The sequence below is a fragment of the Globicephala melas genome, unplaced genomic scaffold (genome assembly GCF_963455315.2).
Source record: "Globicephala melas unplaced genomic scaffold, mGloMel1.2 SCAFFOLD_506, whole genome shotgun sequence".
Taxonomy (NCBI): Eukaryota; Metazoa; Chordata; class Mammalia; order Artiodactyla; family Delphinidae; genus Globicephala; species Globicephala melas.
The window spans coordinates 125,283-152,000 of record NW_027207671.1 but is presented as its reverse complement, the minus strand read 5'-3'; the positions used below and the strand labels follow the sequence as shown (position 1 = coordinate 152,000).

The window sequence follows — 26,718 nt, the reverse complement described above, 5'->3', positions numbered from 1 at the left end:
TCCTTTGAACGTACAGAGGTAGAGCTCTCAAAGGACACCGGTTAGGAAGCAACTGTACGCCCTTTATAATTCCAAGAGACAACACAGATCAACTGTTTCGATGGAAAATTCGGGGGTACCGGTGCATTTTTTCACTCAAACTTAGTTCCAGTGACTATTACTCACATTTTCTGTGCCTAAACAACACAGCTTGAGGAACTGAAGGGGATTCCATCCTGGTAATTAAGGAGGGTCCCCAACACTGACAGTCCCATCTTAAAAAGCAGTCCCCCTGCATTTTACCCGAGGAGCAATGGCCAGAGCCTCCCTTTTAAAACGATGGGGAGAAACCAGAACATCACACACTGTCCCTTTCAGTTACTGTGAACTGAGCCGCGAGACGACCAGTACCCCCTAGCACAGCGCGGACGGGCCAGCGCGCGGGGGCCACTGTGACAGGCGACAGCACAAGAGACGAAGCCCAGGTCCAGGGGCTCTGAGCTCCACCGGCAACGCCCAGGGGCCAAGGCGTATTACCTTTCCGGGATGTGCTTTCCGCCCTTCCTCGTGGCCAACGAACTGGCTCATGTCACCCCCAAGATACCGCCCACCCAACGCCAGGACTGCCAAAGTCGCCAACCCGGCGTCCCTGGTGCCAGCACAAGGCCACGAACCACAGGCGCCTAGGCACAAGCCCACGCAGCTCGCGAACCTCCTTCTACCGCGCATGCGCCACCGCGTGGCGTCTCGAGATGACTGTCATCACGCAGGCGGATTAACGCGCTTGATTGGTAAAGAGGATTCTGATGCCTGCAATCTCCCTCCTTAGCTGGAGGCTGGTAGCACATGTCCATTAGTTCGTGTGTGTACCCTTCAGAATTCCAATCATACGGGACATAGAAAGTTGTCCGACTCTCCCAATTCCTTGTGTGGTTCTTCCAGATATTTCCCAAGTGCTTACATTCACACTTGTATCTTGTATGTAAGTATTTGTACATAACAGGTATCCTGTAGTTTATAGAAGAGCACCACACTATACACATACTATATACATAGTCTACAACGTGTCTTGGATAGTGACGCTGTTATCTTTCTAAAATATAAACTTGGCTGGATTGCTCTGTTGCTTGAACATCTTCACTTAGCACAGAATACAGCCCAGGTTGTTAGCATAGCATTGAGAACTCTTTATAAACAAGTATCAGTCTGTCTCTCCAACTGAATTAGAAGTTCAAACTATGACTTCCAAGGACCTACATCATCCACCTCCCTCCTTTGCCCTGCCAGCCTCCCCTGATCTCATTCTCTACTGCCCTGCCCTCACTCACTTTCCCCTGTCCAGCCACACTGGCTTCCTTACTATTCCTCAAACATGCCAAGCACAGTCGTGCCTCAGGGACTTTGCACCTACTATTCCTTCTGCTTCAGAACACACCCTCCCACCCCATCTCCACTCTCCCAGAACACACCCTCCCACCCCATCTCCACTCTCCCAGAACACACCCTCCCACCCCATCTCCACTCTCCCAGAACACACCCTCCCACCCCATCTCCACTCTCCCAGATAGCCAATGGCTTGTTTCTCACTTCAAGGCTCTGCTCAATCGACATCTTAATAGAGGGGACTTCCCTGATCACCTACCACATTCCCTCACCTCTTCATCTTCTTTTGTTATTCTCCAAAGCATTTACCACCGCTTGACACTCCATATATTGACTTATTTATTCATCTCTCTCCCCCACTACAATGGAAAGTACGTAAGGGCAAGAACTTTGTTCTCTTCCTACTTCCTAGAACAGTGCCTTCAATTTAGAAGGTGTTATACAAATATTTGCTGAAAATCAATGTATGACTTCTTTGCCCTTTCACACTACCCTCTAGTCACACCAGAGGCTGCCCCTCCAGAGCACAAGTTCAAGCCCTGTGCCTTCTGTACCTGTCCCCAATACCTGGGCTGTCCTTTCCTCATTCCGGCAAAATCCTCTTCCCCCAAGCCCAGCTCAAACGCTGTCTCCTCAGTCAGGCCTTCCTCAATTTCTCCTCTATGTTCCTGCTGCACTTGATTCTTTTATCATAATTAACCCACTTATACTCACTACATGTTTCTCTTCCTAGATAACTGTAAGTTGCTACTGAACAAAGACTTCTACTCACCTCTGTATCCCCGTGCCCTAACAACAAACCTATAAGGCTCTCGGTGTTTACTGAAACAATTTATTTTCTGAGTCTCTACCAATTCTAGGGAGTGCATAGTATAGTCTCCTCCTCATTATCAGTGAGCCTGGCACCTGTGGGAGGGCCTTACAGCAGAGGAGAGTCACCAATGGATCATAACTAAGGTCCTGAGACTGCAATGGCAGACAGCATGGTGAAGTTAGCCCACTGCATGCAGAAGACCCACAGAGGAGTCAGCATATGCAATGGACTACACTTGGTATAACATGTGAACAATCAAGGTTTACAAACGTGTTCTCATGCACTTGTAAGGATCTTCTAGCCCACGCGGAACAGACAGAACACACACAAAGGAGCCTGGAGGAAGTGAGTAGGCCGGCAGCTGCACCCTAACATCTTAAGAGGGAACATTTCTGTGACTACAGTTTAAACAAATCAGGTAATTTGCCTCCTTTCTAGACACCCTGGTTATCACAGGACAGGCCAAGCCTCTCAAGTTTTAAAGCTAAAGTACACGGAAGATCTGTGAATAGGGCTTAAGATATTTAAGAGCTAGTACCTGCATTAAGCAACCAGGTTATAGAATGAAAATTTATCTTGAAATTCCCGTCTCTCTCTCTCTCTCTCTCTCTCGCCTCCTATCCCCTATCTTCCCACCTCCATCTCTATTCCTTCTCCCCTACTCCCTGTTTTATGTATATACGTGCATCATTTTATATATACACGGATATTTACTGTCTGTTACGTTTATTTAATAAAGTGCACACTCCTCAGGCTAAATTTAGAAAGAGGACAAAATGAACACTTTCACATGGGCGTCAGTGGTGTTCCAAAGACAAAAGATTCCTCAGTCTTAAAACATGGCAAACACCACGTTCCTTCTGATAGTTAGATGCTAGAAAAAGGCAAGTGGATCCTTAAAATTCACACGCTATTAAGACCTACTATCAACAGAGTAGATCTTAAAGCGGAAACAAGAAAACACCAGCCTTTTAAGTTCTTCCTGTCTGAAGATAAGAATAAGAGGTGGTAGTGTTCTTCCTCACTTGCACCGAAGTGTAAAAGCGGCAAAAATATCTTAAACACATATATGATGAGGAAGCCGCTCTTCTGGTCCACTCTGTTTTGTTTTGCTTCTAGGGATCTGTCTCACTCGGAACCTTTGCTTTTTGTTTTCTCTTTTATGTACGCTAAGAACCCGAGAGTCTTAACCTTTTCTTCCACCTCTCAACCAATAAATAGGACACAAGAACATTTTAATGTTTTTATGTATTTTCCATTCAAATTTTTAAAAAAGAGATAAGTAAGCTAGCTCAGTTCATATTTCTCACAAAAATCACTTTCCAAACTAAACTAAATTGTTTGTGACCATAAACAGGAAAAACACCGTACTCTATTAGCACCATCTGACATTTCCACCTTAATGTTACCAAACACAACTTGACACTAATGTCAGAACTATTAAAAATGTTAAAAACCCCCAAGCCCACTCAAAATGCATACCAAAGTTCAGGTAAAGGAAAAACAAAAACAAAAACAAAAGCAACTCACCGTTATCTTTATGTTCTTTCAGAAACCCATTAACAGCACACTGGAATTTAAAACTAGCGTCGTCATCTGACACCTGATGCCCAATTGTACAAATTTTTAAATACGGAATAGTTTCTGGTAAGTCCTATAAGGCAAAACCATGAAAATATGTATTATTTCCTTTGTAGCGAAAGAATAAAAAATTAATTAGAGAAGGCAGACTATAAACCAGGAGAGTACATTAAACTTTGTATGTCAGTCATTCTGATGAGAGCCATTTTTTCCAAAGCTGCTTTAACCAGTAATTATCACTTGATTTTCATTAAAACTGCAGAACGGACAGTTACCAGGCATGCAAAAGGAAAAGCAGATCTATGTGAATGAATGCACATGTAACTCAAAATGATATAAAGAGTTCTACCTACACTTATGTTCTATCTTACATTTCAAGGGCCATAAAGCGGCTGTGATTTAAGGAGAGTAGTAGAACAGAGTCAGAAGAACTTGGATTCGAATTAGGAAATAGAGGCAATTTCAGGCATTGTTGAGAACTGGTATTCTTGAGGTGGGAGAAAGTAGACTATCAATAGAAGACAGAAAAGGATAAGTGAAAATTCTCTAGTTCTGAATTTAAATGGAAAGTAGCAGCAGGAACCTATAACATATTTTAAAAATATTAAAAACAAACATACATATTTCCTAGCTCTGACCACTGAAAAAGTCTAGAAACAACTGATGTCATGTCAAAAGGACTCAGGAGTCACCGAGAAGCTCCAACTGGCCAAAGACAGGGCCTCAGTTAGAATAATAACTGTAACGGAGTCCACGGTGATAGGAATAAATAAAATTTTACAAAACTGCTCACCACTGGAGGATATTTGTGAATCAACTCATTATTCTGAAAACTGTTAAATAAAAGAAGAGAATCATGCCTCTACAACTGGGCAACCAAACAGTTGATGAGGGGAATCTTCTCCTCGTACAAATATACCCAGCTAATAAGTGAAAAAAAGAACAACAGAATTCACCATTCTTTGAAGCCTCAACTGAATTAATGGATGTAGCTATGAATCATCAGTGACTGCTAATACCACAGAAAGACACAATTATATATGTCTCCATGGAAGAACACATCATCACCTATGAAACTGTCTCGCCAAAACAAAACATGCAAGCTTCATTTGGATCAACTACCAATTTACAGGAAATAAAAGGACTGAAGAATATGTTACCAACACATGGAATGTAATCATCGACATCTAGATGGGAAAGATTACCTGGTTTCTTTAAAAACAAAATTCAAGGAGGAAAAAAAAGTGAGAGAGACATGGAGGGAGAACCTATAGATTAAACAAGACTTCAGAGACCTAACAATCCACGGCAAAGTGTGGACCTTATTGGGATCTAATTCAAAATTCTTATAAACAATTTTTTATGACGTTTAGGAGACAACTGCAAATTTGAGCACTCCCTGGGTATTTAATATTAAAAAATGATATTAAGGAATAAAAGTCCTATATTTTAAATGCACGTACCAAAAACGTACAGGTGTAATTACATGCTGTCTCGGAGCTGCTTCAAGATAATATGGAATGGGGTGAAACAGGTGGGGGTACAGATAAAACATGACAGCCATCAGTTGGTAAATAAGAAAGCTGGATGAGTTCATGGGTATACAAGGAACACTCACAGTACTTTTATACTTTTGTATATGCTTAAAATTTGTGATAATTGTTTAAAAACAAGACGACCCTGTAGAAAACAGTTTGGCACTTTCTCAAAGGTTAAGTGTAGAGCTACCGTATGATCCAACAACTCTGCTACTACCTACGCTGCACATCTAACAGAACTGAAAGCAGGGATTTGAACAAATATCTGTACACCAATGATCATAGCAGCATGATTCACAATACCTACAAGGTGGAAAACAACCAAGTGTCAATCAACCGTTGAATAACAAACTATGGTCTATATACACACAATGGGATTTTCTAAGCCAAAAAAGAAACGGCATTTCATTACGTGCTATAACATGGATAAACCTTGAAAACATGATGTTTAGTGCAATAAGCCAGACACAGAAGGACAAATACTGCAGATTCCACTTACACGAGGTACCTAGAATAGGCCAATTCACAGAGACAGAAAGTAGAATAGAGGTTACCAAGGGTTGGTGGGAGGGAAAATGGGGTTGTTACTGTTTGATGGTTACAGAGTTTTTGTCGAGGATGATGAAAAAGTTTTGGTTATAGACAGCGGTGATGGTTACACAACACTGTAACTGTACTTAATGCCACTGAACTGCATATTTATAAATGGTTAAAATAAATATGATTTCTCTGTATTTTACCACAATAAAAAAAAGGAATGACAGAGCTGAAATTCCAATTCTTCCTTTTCCGAGAGTCAGTTTCATCGTCTGTAAAATTAGTAATTGTAGTTGTCTATCCTCTGAGCTTAGTGCAGGGTAAGCACTCAGTAGGAGATAGCAGTACTACTTCCACTTCAAGAGCAAAATATTGCTGTGAAGATTAACTAAGTCAATGGATATGAAAGAACTTTCTAAATGGCAAACTGCTCTATAAATACTAAAAGACATTAGGTGTTACTGTCTCCCAAGGCCATGGAACAGGTCAGAAGAAGGATAATTCTTTTGCACTGGAATGTCCTACATGGGCCAAGAGAATATATGGGTTTCTGTACTATATCAGAAGGCATTAGGAAAAGGAAGCATAAAACTTAGAGAACAATTGTCTTTTACAGTGATGCTTAAACACGCTCAGGCAACTGCTTAAAATAAGTGCTAAAGACATAATGGACATACCTTTCTTTCTTTTTAGGATACTACTGTAACTACTAAAAGTTTACTTCATTTTCAAAATATAGAACATGGAAGCTTATAGAATTTCTTAAGCATATCTAGAGCCTACTGCCAAATACTATAGTTCAATTCATATCTTTAATCTCATTTTGAAACAGCAATTACAAACGTGTATTTAAGGAAACCACTAGCTTCCCTTTTTGAACCCACGAGAGAAGGCCAGGATTCACCTTAGCTTAAGATGATAACTACTGAACTACTATGAATTATTACAGTATCAGAAAGAAGGTCATTTTCAATTACGGCTTCCATTTACCTCTGGCTTGTAATAGCGGCGAGTATTTGTTAAGTCAATAATCAGCCCAAGTTCTTCATTCTGTCCTTGGATTTTGTTAAGAGATCCAAGGGGGAGAAACGTTCTTCTGGAGCAAGATTCTTTTCAAAACTCTGTCAGAAAGAATAAAATAAGGAAGAACATATGTTTAAAATCCTGTACTACATTATCCATTTATTCAAACCCTGTGATGCTAACATATGAGATTCAAAGTAAAGTTTCCTCCTCTGGAGTTTACAAGCGATATTACAATCCTTTCTTCCAGAGAGATTAGACGGAAGAAAATAAGCTCACTTCTATATAGTTATTTCTGTGTTTGTTTATTTCATGTTGGTCTCCTAACCTGACTCTAAACTCCCAGAAGGCAGGGACCACATCCATTTTGCCTACCACTGTATTGCCAGCTCCAAGCAGAGTGCCTGAAAATAGACACAGAAATAAATACTTCTTGAATATCTACATATAGGAAGGATGGCTTTCACTGCTAAATATTCTTTCATGTATTTGGCTTATACATGTACCCTGTTCCATTGATCTCTTTGGTTATTCAAGTGTCAGCAACACATACTTTTTTTAAAATTAGTAGACTCGTTTTAGAGCAGTTTGAGATTCACAGCCAAACTGAGCAAAATGTACACAGTTCCCACTTATACCCTCTCTCCTTCATCCCACACAGCCTTCCCCATTATCAACATGCCATACCAGTGTGCTTCATTTGTTAGAATTCATGAACCAACACTGACACATCATTACCAATCAAAGTCCATAGTTTATTGCATTCATGCTACAAGTAACTATTTCTTTATTTCTAGTATAGTCATCCCCAAACATTTACATACTGAGATACATATTACTTTCTTATAAATTACTTTATTCTTTATTTATAGTTAGGGCATTGCATTGTTTTTTAATTAAGTACAAAATTTGGTTGTATTTGTCTATGAATCCCATTTCTGGATAGTAAAAGAGGTATTAAAAAGTATTTGCTATAAAAAGGGAAAATGGAGTACGACGGGCTTGAGAGCCAGGGCTCTATATGGTGAATTCAAATTTCTGGAAGAATACGGTATTAACTTTTGCTCACCTTTTTTAAAGGAACTTTGAAAGCAGTGAAACGAGTCCCAGGCATCCGCCGTTCAACTGGGAGATAGTCTTTCCACCTGTTAATATATTTTTTGTTAGGCAAATTTTATGTTAGGCTGTCTCCCTGCATAGGATGAATGCGCCTTGAAAATGGAAATCATATCCCTCTACATCGGCTCCCAGGTGGTCCCAGCGTCCCGACCCCGACACCGGCCGCGACACACTTTCCACAAACTGACACACACGGAGCCCGCGCGAGGGCCGGGTCGCGCGGGCCTCCCCGCCGGGTCGCCTGGAGGCCGGTCCCCCGCAGGCCGAGCGCACGAAAGGGCGCCCCAAAGGCGCCGGCCCAAGGCGCCCGCTGCGCTTTCCCTTCGGAAGGTGGGCTGCGGGGCCCAAGCGTAAACCCTGAGACAAAGAACACGCGCACCACGCCGCCACGGGGGACGAGAGGCCGGGCGCCCACCTAGCCCGACACCCTGCATTTCTGGAATCACCGGACGCCTGTGTACATTTCCGTCTGGCCTGTCATTTTCCAAAGGCCACTCAAGATCAGGGGACAGAACGCCTCCTCTCCAAGTGTCCTGCCAGCCCACCCACTCAAGATCAGAGGGACAAAATGCCTAACTAAAACAAAACAAAACAAAACAGAAACACAAAAAAACTGGAGAGAGGGAGGAAAGGGTGACCTGAAAAAAAAAAAAAAAAAAAAAAAAACTAAGCACGTTGACAGCGCTAAGAATAAACTACCAGGAAAAAGAAACCCTACATGTCAGATCCTAAAGTACAGAAGGGCAAGCCCGCCGACATTCCAGGCCCGGGGGGACCGGGGTCCCCAGCCCTGCAGAGCCAACCGCAGACCGGCTCGGGCGCCCCGCAGAAGCGCGGGGTCCCCGCGGCCAAGTCTGTGCCCCCCGGCCGGCGCCGGCTCCCCTCTGCCCACCCTGCGCGCGGCGGCTGGAAACTGCCGCGGAGAACCACGGCGGGGCGGGAAGGGGGGCTCCAAAGAGGGTCTGGCGACTCGAGTCGCTCCGTTTCTCGGTGGGCTCAGCGCGCGCCGTTGGGGAAGAGGAGCTGGGTTCCGGGAGGAGGGGACGGGCGGCACTTACGTAGACCGGCAGCGGCCACGGGCAGACGGCGGGCTCGGTCCCCAAGAGCGACTCCAGCCTCAGCTCCAGCTTCTCCCCCATGTCTTCGCGCGCGGCCCATATAGCAACTTTGAATTTTAATAATAAATACATATATGTATCAAATATTAATAAAACAATAAAATGATCCAATATGAGTACATTTGCTCTTGTTTTGCAATTAGTTCCAGGATTCTATTTTAGATTACTACTTCATATCTGCGAGAGTTGGCTGTGTGTTTGGTTTTGTGGAAGCTGCATTGTGCTAAACTTTACATTTCTTTCTTGAATTAAATGGCTTTTGTTATCCCTTGGGAATACAGCAACAGCAGATTACTGAAGACAGCAACAGCAGATTACTACCTACCAGTGGAAAAGTGTAAATAGCAATTTTAGCCGCTAGTGATTCTGAAATTGCCTTAACTTTGTCCTTATAAAAATGCTCCAAATGCAGCTCCAAATGCTGCAAATCCACAGATTCACTATCCATATTCAAGTCATTTATGTGGAGAAAGAATGTAGCCAGCCTTATCAGTAACACAGGATGTTATAGCCATCAAGCCATCAGCCACTGAAGCCACACCCAGTACCCTGAGGGGATTCAGGATGGAGAAAACAGGATACTGGCCCTAGATAATTAAAGTGAACATCAAGGGACTGATTTCCAGGAGACCAGATTCTTGCATCTCATCATATATAGAAAAGTGCTACATTTATTAACTTAAGATGTCTAGTTTCTTTAATTAACAGTAATCTTTTGATGTTCCAACTACCTGGTTTTTTTTTTTTTGCAAGAACCTCTAAATACCCTGTGCCCTCCCTTACCTCTTCAGAACAGTCCCTCAGAGCTATCTGAGAGGCTGTCTCCTGACTTCAGTCCTCAGTATGTCCTCCACATAAAACATAATTCTCAATTTCTAGGTTGTGCATTGTTTTTCAGTCAACATTTAATTGTATGGCTCATGTAGGTACTATGCCTAAATGTAATGGGATGGGCTGTAAATTATGAAAACTAGATAAATTCTGTCAGCTCTACCACTAGCTGAGATCCAGGCTTTCACCTCTGGATACCTCTGGCAGATATGGGATCTGTGTTGGTCTTAAAATTATTCTTAGAATAGTGGGGACTCATTCATTCTTTCAACCAATTTTATTGCTTATACTCTATAGGTCAGTTACAGTGCTGGGTCTTGAAATACAGAAGTCAACACACGAAAATACAAGGATAAAACACATTTTCTACCATATTAAATTTTTTCATTCATTAATTCATCCCTAAGTCATTCAACACGCATCCTCTTATTGAATACTGATGAGGGGTCAAATGCTATGCTAAACACTCAGTATATAACTGCAAACGAGATGGATAGGCCCTGATTTTGATGTCACTACTATCTTTTGTCCTGCCATATAATGGGACAGCTTCATTATTCCCTTTACCCTAAGTTTTTATCACAAATTGCTAATGAAAATAAAGCTGTTAGTGGAGTTTCAACATGCATAGGTAAATGAGAACACAGAACTCCCCTTTCGCATGCCCCATTCTCCTCCTTCTAACTCCTTATGTGAACTCACTTTGTGCCAAGACCAAGAAGCTGTGCCCCAATAAGAACCAAGCTGATTTCCTCACACTGACTGGGGCTATTGCTCACTTAGAAGACTTGATGCTTAATTTTGATAAGCAACTAGAAGACCATGGAGACAACCTATAAAAATGATTTGTCTTGGGAGAAAATACTAAAGAGGGTTAATGTGCTGTTCCACATGTCTAACCTCCTGGGATTCAACCACAGGCACCAAGATCACCAAGTGTACTTAGCAACAATGAGCTAAAAATTAAAAAAAAAGCATCATACTGTTATTGTATTCATTTTCCCCCAAGGCACTCTCTGATAAACACCACAACCTCTAAGGGAATTGAGAACAGCTTCCTTGTGGGGTAGGTTATATAATACATATGCATCTTTTTCCAAGCAGTTAAATCATATCCAGCTATCAGCACACCTTACTTAAGGTGATCGTAATGTATGAGATTAAATGTTCCTACCTGATTGGAAACCTTCTTGTCCTCAATTCATTGGCTGTACTGGATTTGTTTTTCTTGGGTCAGACCTTCAGACTTCTACCAGAAATCGTTCCTTTGGGGAAACCAGGCCTTCCCAGAAACTCAGGAAACTGAAATGGAGACAGCAAGAGAGAAGGAAATTATTTGGACATATAGACCTCAATTGTTTGGTTTTAAGTAAACGTCCAAGCAAACATCTTCTAAATGGTATAGTAACTTTAGGGAAATTCACGGTTTATAAGTTTGTGTACTCATGAACTGAACATATTATGGTAAGAGTACAGGTTGCATTTTGTGTCTTCAACTCAAGCAAAGGCTTCAAAAAAGGCCCAGTTATCCTTTGTTCATTAAGACACAAAGAGAGGGCAAAAAGGGCAAGTTTCAAAGTCTTTTTCTTTACAATTTACTTCTTCAGTCTTCAACAAGATCTTCAGGAAATTAACTTTACTAAAGTTAATTATTCATAAAATAAAGATAGGAACCTGCAGAAGACTATTTCACAGAGACCTGTAATGTACAATATCCATTGCATACATGCACCATGAGCTTGTCTTTTCTAGCACTGGCATAAACAAAACTCTGTGTTGTGTGTGTGTGTGTGTGTGTGTGCGCGCGCACGCGCACATGTGTGTCTTTTTTTGTGATGGAGCCATAGGGAGAAAATAAATCTATTGGCTGCAATTCAGTGATGTAGAAAGACTTAAGGGTAAAGGAGAAGGTTACATCAAGTGAAACAATAAAGTCATGAGGTTGTGGTTCCATAATAATAACAATAGCAGTTTTCTGTAACCAAGGGAGCAGGCTCCTCAAATTACAGTCACACCTGTTAGACCATCTGCCCATACATTTCACACTATCATTAATGGAAAACAAACGGCACTGTCTCTCCTTCCCTTTATCCATTGGCCATCCTCATATAAACTCTTTTTCTCTTCAAGGTCATGCTCTTTCTTATCTGTTTAAAAATATTAGGATTTAGGAGGAGTGATACGTAATGTGCCGTGCCTTGGTTCTTGTACCAGTGACGGCTCTGTAAGCAGCACTGGGTTGTTAGGAGGCTATCAATTGAATTCCCCTAGAAGCAGAACTTGAGGCAATAATTTGAGTGCAAACTGCTCATCTGGGAGGTGCTTCCAGAAAACTCAGAAGTGGAGTGGGAATTGAGAATGGAGGCATGGAAGGAAGCCAACAAAGGTGCATTACCGAATAAAAATTACTCCTGCAGGGAACTGCTGCCAGTACTTCAGGGGAGTTCTGTGAAACTCTACGGAACATGTCTCAGAGTCATCCCAAGAATCGGTGAGAAACTTGAAGTACCTATCTTCCAGTCCCCTCTGTCCTTGGTTGAAAGCTACACCCAGATACATTAACTCCTGTACACTTCTGGCCTGCCCTAAGGTGGATAATTGCAGGTGGCAGCATGATTCTATCAGCATATACTGGAAGGATGAGTGCTGGGGAGATATGAGTGGAGCATCAAAACCACCTAATACAGTCGGGGCAGGAGATATCAATTATTGGCTTGAAAGTCCAAATGGATAACCTTAAATTCCTGGGTTTATGGTTTTACTTTGAGGTATTTAAGCATGATGTATGAGTAAAAATTTCCTCTGTTAAATCAAGTTTAAGGTCCTAAATCCCTAATCTTCTGGAAAACGGTGGTATCTTTTAACAGATTTTGGAAAGGTAACATGATTAAGATTTCAAATTGACCATTCATTCATTCACTCATTCAACAAACATTTATTGAACACCTAAAGTATGTCATGGCTTAAACTAGGCACCAGTGTTACTGTTACTAAAATCATTATAGTGCCACCTAGAATTCAATGTACTGTGACACTTAAATAAGAAAATCCATAGTTACCGTAAAAGATATTACAGAGTGCTATAGGAAGGCACGGTAAGACCTTAATTCATGCTGTGGACAGTAGTATTTGGGGATATCAGTAGGGCTTCCTGTAGAAGGCAATTGAAATGGATATGTAACATGAAGGAAGGGTGAAGTTTTGAGGAAAAGAGAAGATAAATTCACGGTTGCCAGAAAATGAATGGTTAAGGATCAGTCCAGAAAGGAGTTCCATTCATAATCAGTATAAGAAATGCTCACTGGGGCTTCCCTGGTGGCGCAGTGGTTGAGAGTCCGCCTGCCGATGCAGGGGACACGGGTTCGTGTCCCGGTCCGGGAAGATCCCACATGCTGCGCAGAGGCTAGGCCCCGTGACCCATGGACACTGAGCCTGCACGTCCGGAGCCTGTGCTCCGCAACGGGAGAGGCCACAACAGTGAGATGCCCGCGTACCGCAAAAAAAAAAAAAAAAAAAAGAGAGAAATGCTCACTGAAGTGTAGGAAAAGAAGACAATGGAGAGTGTGGTAGAAGCCAGATCATGCATGGTCCATGTATGGATAGTAAGTGCTATGGTCTAGTCTTTGTGTTCCCCTCCAAATTCATACGTTGAAATCTTAATTTCCGTAGCTGATAGTATTAGTAGGTGGGGCCTTTGGGAAATGATTATGGTATTAGTGCTCTTATAAAAGAGACCCCACAGAGCTCCCTAAGCTCTTCTGCCATGTGAGGATACAATGAGAAGTCTGTGATTCAGAAGAGGGCCCTCATCTGACCATACTGGCACCCTATTCTTGAACTTGCAGCCTCCAGAACCGTGAGAAAAAAAAATTCCTGTTGTTTAGGAGCCACCCAAGCTGCAGGATAATCTTACAGCAGCCCAAAAGGACAAAGAGAGTTTGGATGTGAGATTTTACTCCAAGAAAGATGGGAATCCGTTGAAGGGTTTTACCTGATAGCTTAGAAGAGAGAAAAGTTTCATAACACAGTCAGGTATTTTTATAAGAAAAATTTGTTTTTCAGAAAGATCACTCTGGAAATACTGTGACTAGATTTTTGGAGAAGTGTGATGGCAGACCCGGATATAGAAAGATGAGTTAGTAGTCCATTAACATAAGTCAAACAAGAAAGTGGATATAAAAAGTGTGAATTTGTGGCTGAGAGTTCTTTTCTTTTACTACTTGAAAAATGTTATGTCAATGCTTCTGACTCCATAATTTTAGACAAGAAATATGCTGTCATTGGAATTGGTTTCTCAATAAGTGATGCATCGTTTCTGCCTGTCCACTTTCGAGATTTTTTTTGTCTCTACTTTTCAGAAGTTTAATTATGACGCATCTTGACAAGGATACCTTTGTGTTTTTCCTCTTTGGATTTGCTCAGATTCTTGAATGTGTGCTTATGTCTTCTAAAAAATTGGGAATTTTTAGTCATTATTTTTTTGAATACTTTGTCAGTCCTACGTGCTCTCTTTTTTCATTCTGGAACTTCGATGATATGAATGTTAGTGCTTTTGTTAATGTTTACAGGTTCTTGAGATCCTGTTCTTTCTCCCATCTCTACCCCTCAGTCTATTTTTCTCTGTATATTTGGTACACTGTATTGATCTCTTCTAAGTTCATGATTCTATGCTTCGTAATCTCCAGTCTACTCTTGAGCACAGTTTTTTGATTGTTGTATTTTTCAGTTCTACTGTTCTCATTTGTTTTTATTCTTTTAACTTCTAGTTCTTTGTTTACATTTTCTGTTTTTCCCATTTCCGTCAAGGAACACATAATTGCTAACTGAAGCATTTATGTGACAGCTTATTTAAAATCCCTGTCTGATAATTTCAATAGATGTTTTAACTCAGTTCTGGTGTAGGTTTATTGTCTTTTCTCATTTATTCTGTGATTTCCTGGTTCTTGGTGCCATGAGTATTTTTCAATTGGATTCTAAACATTGTGAGTTATTACATGACTCTGTATCCCATTTAATTTTATTATTACTTTTTAGAAGGAAGTCATCCTATTGGAGGTGTAGTATGAGGACTGGGGGGTTACGTACAGATTTCCATTGGGCCCTGTCAATACCCCAGCAAAAGTGGGCACTTACATTCTCTCACTGCAGACAGATCAAGTAGAAGTTCAGTTATCCTATTGGCCCTCCTGACACCTTCCCCCCAAAAGTGGGAACATTAATATCATTGTGTTGCCTTTTAGTAGGAGTGGAAGTTCATCTCCCCAGTAGATTTCTTGACACCAGGGGAGGGGAGAAGTGAAGTGTTTGCTGTCCTTCCTCCCACTTCATTCCTTCTTGTTGATGCCGGGTGTGGGTAGAGGGTCAGCTACCTGCTGGCCCCACTGACACCAGGGTAAGAGGAAGAGAACTGCCAACTAGCCCTGCTTGTGCCATCTCATTCTGTCTTACTGCCTCAGGACGGTTATGGGGATTCAGCACCCCATTGGGTCTCACTGGCACCATGTGTTGGGGGTTAGTGGGGTGCCTACTCCCTCCAACCTGTAACATCCTATTCTTATCGATGTCAGGGAGAGACGGAGGCTAGGTCCCACCATTGGACCCCACGACTGTGTGAGGGCAGCCCAGTGTTAACTAGCCTGTCAGGCACCACCTTTGAAAGTCTCTTTGCTAATGCAAAGGGGTGGAGGCTCAGCTCACCACTGCACCACACTGAAACAGCCCTGGTGGCGAATCAGAGCGCTGCCTCTTCTGGAGGGCAGGAGTGGGGTGGTGTGGAAGATCAAATCCTAGCTTGGCCCAACTGAAACCACAGGACATAGGGGATGGGTGCAATATTCCACTGGCACTTGGCTCGAGTAGTGTGTATATTATTGCCCAAACGCTTTTCTGTCTTTGGCAACCCCTTTCCTCACACCTTGGCTAGGGGGAACGGGGGTTTTGTGTTTTCTTTTTTGAAGCTTTTTCGTCTGTTGTTCTGTTGGTGGTTATTGATTGGGGGTTCCTGTAATACCCTCTCCAGGATGTATGGGAAGCAACAGGAAACACAGGGGACTCATCACCATGTTATTCCTCAAGTCCCAAAGTCCCTAGTTAAGTCTGCCTTCTCATTTCCACCTTTCAGTGTCTTCCTATGTTTGTCTGTTGTTATGTTCAGGGTTTTAGTTTTAAGTGGAAGAACCTGGGAGAAATGGGCTACTTCATCTTCTTGGAAGCAGAGGTCTGGAGGCCTATGGATGTTACAAAGTACTGCTGACTGTAAATTAAAATTTGATGATATACACCTTGCCCTTTCAGAATTATTCTGCTAGATGATGTGGCTTCCCAAAGTAGCTACAATTTGATTTTCATACTTCTAAAAGTCAAGTGTTTTGCCGGAGTTGAAATTTAAAGATAAGCAAGAGATGAGGCTAAGATGATCTATGTGGTAACAGATTAAAGTTGGAAACATCAATATACATTCATGTTTAGCTTAATATTGCTTCATATTACCTTAATACACATGGTTATGTAGAGAGATACTTATAGACATGTGCATATACATGGATAATGTACACACATGTTACCTCTTTGCTCTGTCAGCTGAGGAGATCTAGAAACAATGACATCCGGGCAGCAATCAGCACACCCCACACCCAGACCCTGCTGTCTAATACTGTGCTCCACTAAAAAGACCTGGTTATCCTTGAAGAAGTAGCTGATTCTAGGACTGGGGCAGTAAATATACAAGGTTTATATACAAGACCATCTTATAGTGTCAGAAAGTAAGGAAGTTCCAAAAAAATATATAGGATGGGGATACCTCAGAGTGGCACACGAGCCACTGAACTGAAAAGAGTTCACAAGGGTCAGGACTAGAGCAATTTGAGGAACAAAGTAACTAACGTAGAATTAGAGTATAACCCAAAGTATAAAATAAAAATCCATGAGTTCTTCTGATATAAATAAATGATTGGATACGTAAATAAATGCGGGAGAATAGATAAATCTCCAGTGCAAAAGAATTCCAAATAGTTTATGTAGTACTCCATCTTAAGCATAACTCTCCATTCCTTAGTTGTGGGCTGAGCATATTGACTTCCTTCCAAAAAGTACAATATGGAGAAGGGAAAACACTAATTTTACAATGGAGAAACCTGAAAAACACTACCTCAGCCTGGTGATCAAGGTCGACCTCAGCATTCATAATGCATATTGATACTTTGTACACTTGATGTGATCTGACAAAATAACCCTTCTACTCTTGTGGTCTTCCTCCCCAAAACACATAATCCCAATATTATCATGAAAAATGCATCAAACAAATTCTAGTAGTGGGCATCCTACGCAAACCTAACTACTCAAAATTGCCAACGTCATGCAAGGAAAATCTGAGAAGCTATCAAACCCAAGAGGAGCCTAAGGAAACATGGCAACTAAATGTAATGTGATGTTTTGGACGAAATCCTGGAATAGAAAAAGGACATTAGGTAAAAACTAAGGAACTGGACTAATGTATGGACTATAGTAAACAATAATGTATCAATATTTGTTCACTGATTGTAACAATGGAACATACTAATATAAGTTGATCATCATAGAGGGAAATGGGTATAGTGTATATGGAAACACTTTATACTATCTTCTCAATTTTTCTGTAAAATTAAAACACTTCTAAAAAATAAAGTCTATAAAAACGTTGTGTTTTCTTGTTTTATGATTATGTGCCTGTATGTCCTAATAAATATGCAAATTTGCTTTGCCTTCCTTGATACTGATATTAAAGAAAATACTAAGTAACTCTGAAAGAATTTGTAACTCCAATTTAACAAGCAATAATTCTTGGTATTAACTTTTTAGGAGAACCCACTGAATAAATCAAAGCAAATTGTCTTTAAAGGCTGAATTTCTTTTCAGTGTTTCATCTTTTATATGATTAATGCATACCACAAGCATGGTTCTGTTTCAAAGGGCAGAAAACATTGATTGTAGGCCATGTCTAAACTACAGTGAAATATTAATAGATGATGCTATAACAACTTTAATGTATTTTATGTTTTCAAAATGATGAATTGTTATTTCAGTCAATAAAGTATTCACTTGTATATATTTCCTACCCACCTTTCCCCAGAACACCCACAAGGAAATGATACTATCATCTGATATTAGGTTCATCAATTTAAATGGGAGTGTTTGGTAGCTGTGGTTGCCAACGGTACTGGAACGTGTGATACTTTTACAAATCCTCTCCATGGCAAAATCTGATCTTCACAAGGTAAATCACAGTAGGTGCCTAAAGCCAAATGACAGAGAGTTTTGTAGCTAGATTACCAAGCATTTTACTTAGAGGCACAATAGAATGCAGAAAAGGCCATTTCTCCGTCTTTTTCTGCTCAAAGGTCACTCACCATCTCAGAAGTTTTCCATAAATTTAGACTATATAATGTCACTTAATGTGAATGTAGCTCAACATTCTGTTTTAGTACAGCTAATCTCACATTATTTTATTGGTCCTAAATATGTAAATCATCAGCAAATTTTTGTACTTAACTTTTTTTTTTTTGATGTGGACCACTTTTTAAAGTCTTTATTGAATTTGTTACAATACTGCTTCTGTTTTATGTTCTGGCTTTTGGCTGCGAGGCATGTGGGACCATAGCTCCCCGACTAGGGATTGAACCCACACCCCCTGCATTGGAAGGTGAAGTCTTAACCACTGGACCGCCAGGGAAGTCCCTGTACTTAACTTCTAAAAATAATTAAAATAAGCTATTCAACACATTTTTCCTAAAAAAAAAAAAAAACAAGCAATTCTTCTTAGGCTGGCGCTGGGCACATACATGACTTTGCCATTTTTTCCATGGATTATTTTCTTATCTGTTCTACTGTGTCACATTTGTTCTACCTTCTCAAAAAGAAGCATTTAAAAATTCATCTACGCGTTCAAGCATTCATACATTTATTAAATAAATCTACTGAACACCTACATACGGCACAGAAAAAGAGGCAGAAAACTAATCTGGGTTGCACAGAAAGTAATGAACTCAGTTAAAATTTTTGGTGAAAACAGGTGTTACTCAATCTACTGGAAATTACATTTCATTATGGGGACTCACAGACTCAAGGAAAACCAAGACCGAAATAATAATAAAGTAATAAAAGCACTAGCCATTTACTGAGTGCCTGCTTTTACCTGACTCTGAAACTCTAAAATCATTACGGATGTTTTGAGGATTGTCTGATATAATTATAATTTCTATTTTACAGATGAAAACAACAAGGTTCAGAGACATTAGGTTACTTGCCTAAAGTGAAGTGGCCCAGAAACTACAGAACTGGAAATTGAACCTTAGATTTCATAATGCCAAAATCTGTGCTTTTAATCACCAAGTGTGTGTGTGTGTGTGTGTGTGTGTGTGTGTGTGTGTGTGTGTGTGAGAGAGAGACAGAGAGAGACAGAGAGAGACAGAGAGAGACAGAGAGAGAATGTGTTTAATAGAGAACTTCCGAGAAATGGCAAGAAAACTGCCAGGTATCCATAAAAGAATAAATTAGGAGCTTCTTACTATACAAGTAATTGTTAATCTTATGGCTGAACTAAGGATCTCTCACTTTTGAACTAAGAAATCAAAAGCTTCCAGAAGTTGAGTCTAAATTTTACACTTACATAAGATACTTCATACAGAATGCTAAAGTATACTAACTAAAGAGCTCTGAAAATACTGGAAGCATTCATACTAGTATGATTTCATAATGTGGATAATAGAGGATTTAAGAAATTGGCAGATGCAACTGCAGACTCATTTGTTATCATTTCTGTGAAGGGCAAGATAAATCAATAAAATGAGAAAAATGAAAAAAGAATGGCTAGCAATTTTAGGTAGTTTGCTTCATCTCCATACTAGGAAAGACTAAGCAAAAAAAAAAAAATTCTCGAAATTTTATTTTGAAAGCACCTACAAGTGTATATGGTCTTTTTATACCAAATAACTTGGAATTATGAACTGTCAAATAAGTCTAATCTTCTCTGATGATAAAATTGCTGACTTTATTTGAAACTATGAAATGAAAAATGAGGTAAGAGTCAGAAATTCTTAAGAAAAGGAGTAGACAAAACAAAATTATAAGAGTTATGTTAAAAAATATTTTGAAACAAACATAAAATCCCCATTACTGGTACAGAGCTTTTAAAACTTTATTTTGGTTTTAAGTTTTAATAAATATTGATATGTTTACATAATTACTGTCACAAGGAAGACACAATTTTAGGTCAGCTTTCTTCATTCTTTCTTTATTAAGCATTATTTTATTTTGCTCCATCATCGTGTAATTATAATATAGTAACTGTGTCACTTTCTACTAAGTGGATATAATTTCCTAAACTGTTTTCCTATTGTTAACAATTAAAGGTGTTTCCAATTTTTTGTTATTACAAATGACATGACAATGAGCATCTTTATATAATAATTTTCTGGATTATAAATTATTTATCGGCATAAGCTTCCAGAATTAGAGTTAACGTGTAAAAAGCTATTAACATTTTTATCTTGCTAGACATTGCCAAATTACTTGTCAAAAGATGGAACCAAATTATATTGCAAAAATCTCTGCCAACAGAAAACATTATACACAATTTTTGATTTTGCTAAATTAATAAGTTGGAAACCTATGTTCCATTTCTTTGAATTCTTTGATAACAGAGTGCTGCTGGAGGCTGGGAGGGCAGCCATGTCCATGAAGGCTCCCCAGAGTTGGAGCGGGGAAGTGGAAAACGGTAAACAAAAATACTAATTGTATTTTCCCTCGATTGTTATCTCTCATTCTTTTCTGCCTCTGTGTAACTTATATCCAGGTAGCCGGAGAAAACTCATGTGGCAGGGAAAATTGGTATTCCAATAAATTGATAATCACCAACTCCAAATGGATTTTCGAGACTGGAAATATTGCTCTGACTTACAGTAAGTTCTTTCTAATTCTCCTTAAGGACTATTTTCTTAGAAGCTTTCCCTACCCTCCTCAAATTTTCCTCCATCCTCTCTACTTCCTTCACTCTGAGCTGGTGAGGCGCTTCCTAACTCATTAGGAACACAGAAGTCAGTAAATAGTCCACTGCCAAATCCGTTAATTCATTAGCATTTGCATTGATCTTTGTATTCCCTTTCACTACAGGAGTTCAAGTTCAAAGGCCACGTGCACTACAGATAGCATTTCATTTTCTCTCATCTTCTCAAGTACTTCACAGCACTGCATTTTCTACAACCCATTCTACTCCTTATGCATGATTCTTGCCAAAATTCAACCTCATTCTAGACTAGTAACTCCAACTTAAAATGTTGAAAACTGTACGTGTAACACGAAAGCCTCCCTCCTCCTCTAATCCCTGCATATCTTCTTTAGCCAATTCATGTCTGAACTTTTCAAAATTGTTATCATCATATATTGTTTCCATTTCCTCACGTCCCACTTACTCTATAATTTACATCCACCTGACTTCTCTCACCGTAATCTCTCTGCCCACTGTCCTGAAATTTTACTTATGAAGGTCACCAGGGGTCTCCATGTCAGTATAGCCAATGAATAGTTTTTGTCCTATTTCTAGGCTCTTTCCTTCTTTAAAAAAGAAAAAGAAATACAAAAACCATGTTTTTTCCTCTATGCTTTCACACTCTCATCATCTTCTGTCCTGGTATATTTTACTGGCTTTCTGTGTTTAATCTGATTTCTAATATTCTATGAGTTTCCTTTATCTTCAGTGGAATAAACCACTATATGAAGGATTATTCTCAACAGTTAGTTCTCATAACAGTACTAGTAGCAGCAGTCAATACTTGTATAATGCTTATCAGGTGCCAGACACTATTCTAAGACACTGTTTAAATACATATATATAGACACACACACACACACACACACACACACATATGTAAAGTTCTCCTCCTCATAGGCGTATGAAATAAGCCGATTATTATACCCATGTTACAAATGAGAAAACTGAGGCAATGAGAGGCCAAGGTCACATGGTCAGTACTTGGTGAAGCCCCGCCTGAGTTAATGCTGGAACTTTAGAGTAGACAAGTTAAATAATGTCTCACAGACTGGCCTTAAAAGTGAGCAACATTTAATCAATGACTTGTGAAAGTATCAGAAAAAAAGGGAACATTTTAAATTGAATGGGATCTACTAAGTCACGTATCAGTAACTAAGAATGACTCTTATTGAATGAAATTATTTTTCATTATTCTTTTGAAGGAAGAATATTCTTGTGTTAGTGTTTCACAGTTTTTTTTTATTCACGTATTTATTCTTTATTAGACACACATTTCCTACACACCTATGTGCCAGTGTGTGCTGCAAGCCTTGGAAGATTCAGTGGTGAGCAAAAAGTTACAAAGTCCCTGCTCTTAAGCAAATGTCCAGTGGTGGAGGAAGACAGAGTAAACATGTAAATAAATGTTGTACGGTGACAGAAATACGACTGGACAAAGGGATGGAGAGGCACTGAGGAGGCAGGTCTCTTTGGTCAAGATAGCAGTGGTGGCGTTTGAATCGAGACCTTAACGATAAGAGGGAAATTGGTCTGGGTACATGGATTAGCCAATCTAAAGCTGGGAGAGCAAGAAGTAGAGCTTGTTGCATCTGAGGGACTGAAAAAGACAACTGTGCCTCGAACCCCATGAAGGTCAGGGAAAGATGTAGTAAGTGACCAGAGCACATGGTCTCTGTGAGCCTGGCTAAGTAGTTGAAAATTTAATCTCTTTACAATAGATAGCCTTTAGAGGTTAGAAGCAGTGCAATAATAGCGTCTGATTTGTGCTTTTTAAAAGACTACTTTGACTGTTGAGCGTCCTACAAAAGCAAAATACTTGTGTCTCTATGAAGCGCAGATAGTAAATTTTAAAAAGCCCAATGAGCTCATAAGCAGTTGGTTTACTAACTGTAATCATTTATCTTAACTAGACTTCATTAATATAAGCTTGGTGACCTTGGGGTCCTGGGACATATTAGATCTGGGCAACCCAACTATTTTCAAATAGTGTGATTTGAAAAATTCTTGAAATTGTTGGGGTTCAGGAAGATTATTTTATTGCTGGGGCTGGATGGGAAGTTTAGAATAAGAAAAGAAAGTATGATGGCTGGCTTCCATCTATTCTCCCTTTCTCTGGGAGAAATGATGGTGGGGTGACTACTTTGCTGTTGACCCAATGCTTAAATTTCAGAGCTGGTTCAATCCAGTAAATATGTGCTGAACAACTATTATATGTTAGGCACCTAGCTGGAACTGGGAATATAAAGAGAATAATTAATAATAAAAGCAGGTATTACTAACAAGAGACAGGCACTGTGCTAATGCTTAACATGCACCATCTCAAGTTACATTAATTTACACACTAACCATATGAGGTAGATGCATTTATTATACCATTTTCCGGGTGAGAAATCTAATCCCTTTAAGGGGCTTAAGTTACTTCTCCAAGGTTACACAGCTAGTTAGGGGCATAGGCAGTATTTGGACTCAGGTCTGGTATCAGCACCAATTCTCTTAGCCATTATGCTCTCTAAGGACCTTACTTGAGAAGTTCAGGATTATACATATAGGGGTACAACCAACCCTAAGACCATCTGGCAAAACTGGCTGCTTGAGAAGTCCTGGATTTATGTAAGATGCTCTTGGAATGCAGAAGATCGTGAAGGAGGGTCCCCAAAACACACTCTCTATACTAAGGGGCGACAGAAGAGAGAAAGAATTAGCCTACAGCAGCATGATATTGAGGACCAAGAAACAGTGTTTCTCTCTTTTGTGAACAGTTATTAAATTATTTCTACTTCAGAATATCAGAAAGGAATCACAGGACTATGGACAGTTTGCTGAGCCACCCTATCTATCTTAGCGTGAATCCTGGCAGGTGTAGAGCTCATAGTATGACCCTGGCACCTAAGTGTAGTTAAGTAAGCTTTCATTTTTCTTCAGCCTTAAAGCAAAGCAGCTTTCTGATAGGTATAATTTAGGAAAGTCTTCCAAGAAAATAGTTAAAGTCCACTTTAAATATCTCAGAGAAAAGCAATTTTGCAAAAGATCAATCAACAAAAGCAAGGCCAAACACACCAATTATTTCGTGAGACTTGTATTGTTATGTCATTGCTCATGTTGTTTCTTTATGCATTTAACTGGAAGAAGGCTTTTAATGTTCAACAATTCTCAAAGAGATAAAGACCCACACTGATGTGTCAGAAAGAGCTTTGCCCTGGAATTAGATCAGTTTAGGTTTGGCTGCTTACTAGAATTAGGTAACATTCTTAATCTTTCTGAGCCTGTTTCCTATCTGCAAATAGGGATAACACTATCTATTACAGAGGGATGTGGTTAAATTAAATGACACATGTCAGTGAAATATATCCTTCCAGACTGAGAACATACCTAGTAAATGTTAAGTGATCTGCAAATATTCTGCTTCCTTGAAATGGATGAAACCTGTTATCATGATTTTAACCAATGGTCTAAATATCAAGACAATATTTAGTTAAAAGTTATATTTGTTCTTTCACTGTCCATCTGCATTTTAACATATTCTAACATATTCTCCTCGATAAATTGTGTCAATATTAGTAACATTTGTCATTTCAGCTATTACTGTTCACATGTTTAAAATATTTCAATGTGATATAAGCCATTACGCAAAGGGATGCCTAGCTGGCTTTGTCAAAGATTTATTTTAAGTAAAAATGAAAGACTCATTTTCACCAAGTTTTATTGAACAGTGTATTCATTAACTGTATGAACTTTCTGGCCAACCCAATACAGGAGCCAAGACATGGAAACAACCTCAGTGTTTTTTTGTGGATGAATGGATGAAGAAAATGGGATGCATACAACCTACTATTATTCAGCCGTGATAAAGAAGGAAACCTGCCTATTTGTGACCACATGGGTGGATTTGGGGGGCATTATGCTAAATGAAATGTCAGACAGAGAAAGATAAATACTTTATGATCTCATATGTGAAATCTAAAATACTGAACTCATGATAGAATGGAATGACGGTTGCCAGAGCTGGCGGTTGGAGGTGAGGAAAATGAGGGAAGACGATCAAAAGGTAGAAACTTCTAGTTATAAGACAAGGGAGTAATGGTGATGTAATGTACAGCTCGGTCGCTACAGTTAACAATACCGTATTTTATGTTTGAAAGTTGCTAAGAGAGTACATCTTGAAAGTTCTCATCACAAAGATAACATTTGTAATTATGTGAATTAAGGTTAACTAAACTTATTGTGGTAATCATTTCACACACTATATATATACCAATCATCACATTGTACACCTTGGACAGATACAATATTATATATCAATTAAGGTAAATTTCCGTCTGGCCTGTCATTTTCCAAAGGCCACTCAAGGTCAGGGGACAGAACGCCTCCTCTCCAAGTGTCCTGCCAGCCCACCCACTCAAGATCAGAGGGACAAAATGCCTAACTAAAACAAAACAAAACAGAAACACAAAAAAACTGGAGAGAGGGAGGAAAGGGTGCCCTGAAAAAAAAAAAAAAAAAAACTAAGCACGTTGACAGCGCTAAGAATAAACTACCAGGAAAAAGAAACCCTACATGTCAGATCCTAAAGTACAGAAGGGCAAGCCCGCCGGCAGTCCAGGCCCGGGGGGACCGGGGTCCCCAGCCCTGCAGAGCCAACCGCAGACCGGCTCAGGCGCCCCTCGGAAGCGCGGGGTCCCCGCGGCCGAGTCGACGCCCCCGGCCGGCGCCGGCTCCCCTCTGCCCACCCTGCGCGCGGGGGCTGGAAACTGCCGCGGAGAACCACGGCGGGGCGGGAAGGGGGGCTCCAAAGAGGGTCTGGCGACTCGAGTCGCTCCGTTTCTCGGTGGGCTCAGCGCGCGCCGTGGGGGAAGAGGGGCGGGGGTCCGGGAGGAGGGGTGGGGGTCCGGGAGGAGGGGACGGGCGGCACTTACGTAGACCGGCAGCGGCCACGGGTAGACGGCGGGCTCGGTCCCCAAGAGCGACTCCAGCCTCAGCTCCAGCTTCTCCCCCATGTCTTCGCGCGCGGTCCCCGCACCGCGCTAGTCTGGCGCTTGGGGGAGGGCCGCGGCGCCGCCGGCGGGGGCGGGGCAGACGGGCAGGCGGGCGGCTGAAGGGACGGGGCCTGGCCTGGGCCTCAGCTGCCGCCGCCGCGCTCCCGTCCGGGCCCCGGCTCCCTCTTTGTGGTCACAGGCCCGGGGCCCGCAGCGCTGCTGCGAACTCGGGCCGGCGTGAGGCGAGCACAGTGAGCCGGGGGCCGCACTGAAACACTCCCGGCGCGCGCGACCGCCTCCTGGACTCGCACGCTCCCACGCACGCACGCTCCCACGCACGCACAATCCCACGCACGCACGCTCCCACGCACGCACGCACGTACGCACGTCATCGGCTGCCCCTGGCCACACCCACCGGCCCGAAGTTGGGATCCGGCCAAACCTCTCAGGGCCAGTGGCGGCGGGTTCGACTCCTGACCTCGACATACCGTAACACACACACACACACACACAGACACACACACAGACACACACACACACACACACACACACACACACACCCCACACACACACACAGTAATAAGACTATAATTCCTATTAAATATGACAGCTGGAATCCTGGCTTCTGTTCACAAAAATGCCGTGTATTTAGCCTATGCTAGGCACCAGACCGCGGACGCTCAGTACTGGCAAAAAAGGAAATGCCCTGCCCTCATAGCACTGCCATTTTAATTGGAAGAGTAGTGACAATGGTCAAGGGAGAAAATAAAGTGTCATCATCGCCACGGGGATGGTTAAT

At 41.0% G+C, this 26,718-nt stretch overlaps 1 long non-coding RNA gene across 1 annotated transcript; it reads right to left on the bottom strand.

Annotated features, from left to right (window-relative positions):
• Positions 1–3,398: 3,398 nt before the first annotated feature.
• LOC115850621 (uncharacterized) lies at positions 3,399–26,246 on the bottom strand. Its single transcript, XR_009562337.1, has 6 exons — positions 25,860–26,246; positions 11,098–11,225; positions 9,033–9,139; positions 7,925–8,000; positions 6,823–6,953; positions 3,399–3,830 (listed from the first exon to the last, which is right to left on the bottom strand). It is a non-coding gene; the product is annotated as an uncharacterized lncRNA (long non-coding RNA).
• Between the last annotated feature and the right edge of the window lie 472 nt (positions 26,247–26,718).